Source organism: Delphinapterus leucas, chromosome 18 (assembly GCF_059928025.1).
Source record: "Delphinapterus leucas isolate spDelLeu-1000000601 "Yukka" chromosome 18, BTC_Dleu_Yukka2, whole genome shotgun sequence".
Classification (NCBI taxonomy): Eukaryota; Metazoa; Chordata; class Mammalia; order Artiodactyla; family Monodontidae; genus Delphinapterus; species Delphinapterus leucas.
This window is the reverse complement of record NC_143146.1, coordinates 16,141,875-16,145,248: the sequence shown is the minus strand read 5'-3', so window position 1 is coordinate 16,145,248 and position 3,374 is coordinate 16,141,875.

The following is a 3,374-nucleotide window of genomic DNA, read 5'->3' as shown; positions in this document are numbered from 1 at the left end:
CAGACAAACATACAGGTAAACAATCTACTTATATAGTATATGTAGACACATATCTATGTATATTTATACATATATTCCAGACATACATACATGGGTACTTCATGTAATTTACATTATATAGTATATGTATATATATTTATAGTTTATATGTATGTGCGTATACATATATGTGTATTTTTAAATATTTGGTTTTTATAGATCCTGTATTAGATCAACAAACCTCATTTTGTAAGTTTAGTTCTGATGTAGCATGTATTTGTTTAAGGTTAATGTTAATTATTAAAACTAGAATCTATAATGCAACCATATAAGGTGTGAAAGAACATGCCTTTTCAATGAAATAGAAGGGTGTTTTGTCCCTTCACTTGAAAGTGTAGCTTTTCTAAATTGATCAATTTAATTATTTACTTTTTCTGTAAAGGCAGTGCTTTTTTTTTTTTTCCTCCAGCTTTACTGAGGTATAATTGGCAAAATCATGTATATTTAAAGTATACAATGTGATAACTTGATTTGCGTTTTATATATTTTTAAAATTTTATATAATGTGTTGTTACCTTTGGTGCTGTCTTCGTCAAAGCAATTAGGGAGAGGAGATTGTTTGCTTATTTGATAGCCTAACGGAGAATATTATTCTTGCTTTTATTTTTAACCTGTGGTGTACTCAAGGTTAATTCAAGGTATCAGGAAGGTGTAACTGTGACAAGATTTAGTGAAGACAGGGCAAATTAATTCAAGATCAGTGGTCTGGGTATCAATTCTTATCATGGGATCTTGGCAAAATGAAGTCATTATTTCATTAGACTTTTAGGTATACTAATAAATGATTCTCAGAATAGACTGTCCTTAGCTTTGATGTTGGCAGTTCTATCATCACTTATGAACTTAAAAGGACAGTGAAGAAGAAATTTAGGGAAGTGGTAGAATCATTATAGACACAGAAGAAAAGCATATGTGCTAAGCTTTTTTTCTGTGCAAGGAAGACAGTTTCTCTCCAAACCTGTTAGTTCTCAGAACCCCTTGGTGAATATAAAGAGGTCTAGTTGATCTTTTTACAAAATTCTCATGGAGCTTATCATATCTGATTTATTTTTGATAGAAACAACTTAGTGAAGTGAACCCTGGTTTTGGAGCAATTTCAGTAAGATTTTGGAGCCTGCAGATGGGTTTATACTAAATTCCTTCCTTATCCACAGTTTTCGAATGCTCAGTCTGAGAGCGAATAATGAAACTTCTTACCTACATCATGTCATAGAAGACAAATAATACATATCTGTATAAGCTACATTTGCTTATGTAAATCAATGTATCTGGATCTGTTTCTCTCTTGCAAATTCATTTTTTAAAGTAATAAGAAATTTCAATTCATGAAAATTCTTACTATTTTCAAAATAATTTGTTTTCTTCTTAGCCAAGTATAAAAATAAATGTGCCTCATCCACTGAAATTTCTGTTTCAGATTTAGTTTGCACTGAAAACACTACCATTGTGCTTTGTGTGAATTAGTGCTATGAGAATTCAGTTGGAGACATTTTTTTAAGAATTCATATTGTTTTTATTTAAAAAATACAATGTAGCTATTAGTTGATTATTTATAGTTTTTAAAAAAGCTATTTTTTGGCCAAAATTGCCATCATTTTTAAAGAGCACACTGTACTTGGGAATATTATTTTAAATATGGAGTAAATCCAAAGTAGATAAACCACCTTATGTTGTTTCCCAGACATAAAATGTTTATGTTTGTTTCTTCATTTTATTTAAAAGACTACAGTGACCTGGTATAGTGAAAACAAAATACTTTTATTTACAAGGTATCAAAAAATTAAGAAGGCCTTTATTTCAAAAATACTCCTAGAGGAGATTTTTTTTTTCAAATTAAAAAAGATAAAATATAAGTTTTATCAAAGAATAATTTCAAACTCACACTTCTGTTTTTCTGTTCAAAAATTTTAAATTTCCACTTAAATAGGTGCATGACCCTAATCTATCCCAGGTAACTGTCGTATTCTTGGTGAAGTTTATGCCAATGTGATAACCTCTTGCTCTGGGAATTTAATTGCATGTACAGGAATATTCTACCTTAAAAAACTATAATATTGCCTCATAAGTTATTTTTATCTTCACTAGTTAATTTGATATTTCAAAATATTATTAACCTTTTGAAATTAGGGCATTGTGGATTGACTATTTGTTCTTACAGAACACGTTTTTGTTTCAACCCTGATAATTTAGTTTCCATTACTTTTCCCCAAAACAGGTTAAGAATCATTGCTAATTCTAAAAAAGAAAATTTGGTTCTACTTTACTTCATTATTCAACTCTGGGAAGGTGGAAATCAGTATGTGCCCCTCATTAACAGCTCTCCAAGGCACAGCCGAGAAGCGCAGTCAGTCAGTGAAGGTGTTACAGCAGTGCCTGAAGACATTAGTTCTGGAAGGCTGGCACTAACGGTGTCTATTGCTGATCTTTACATTTAAAGATGCGAGCGCTTGTCATTTGTGTGGTTGTGTTTTGTTTTTCCGATCTGTGCTTTAAGTTTATAGCTTTGGTCAGTACCTTGTACTATTTTTAAATGAACCCACTCATTCATTTATTCACTCATTTAACAAACATTTATCATATATATACTGTGGGTCACGTTCTACATTATATGCTGAGAACTGAATGAGATAGAAGACAGACAGAACCTGTGCTCAAGTAAAGCTTAAATTTTAGTGGTTCTATACTATAGGTGTCATTTTGCAATGGGGCTTTCAATAGAAACACTTATGATATACTTCTTCTGGCCTGATTCCAGTTTCTTGGAACATAAATTTGATATAAATGTTGACTTCTTATTTTTTAAAGTATTACAATGGCACACAAAGCCCTTCTATATATGGCTCTTGCTGGCATTTCCTGTTTTGTCTCTTACATGACCCCTTCCGCATTGCACCCTGTGCTCCAGCTAGTATTAATTGTTGGCATTTCTTAAGTTCTGTTGCCTCAGATCCTCTGATCCCTTTCATACATTAAGTAGAATTAGCCTGGTCTTCATCAAAATTTGTTTTTAGTTGTTCTAGGGAGCAAACAAGCATGGTCTTGGAACTTAGTGTTCAGTGATGACACTAATGGTTATTATTTGAAAAATAATCATACAAATATATTTTTCAATTGTAGTTTTGTAGTGATGGAATAAGAATAACTGGAATTTAAAATGAAAAGTATTTTCCTCCAACTTCATGGAAATATTTTGAGTATTTTTCATGACCCTCATAAAAATTATCTCAACAGTAGCTGCTGGGACTATGAGGTAGAGAAACTAGTACATGTCTATATTGCGATCATTCCCCGAAAAGATGCATGAAAAAGCAAACGGCTATGAATGAGTTTCATCA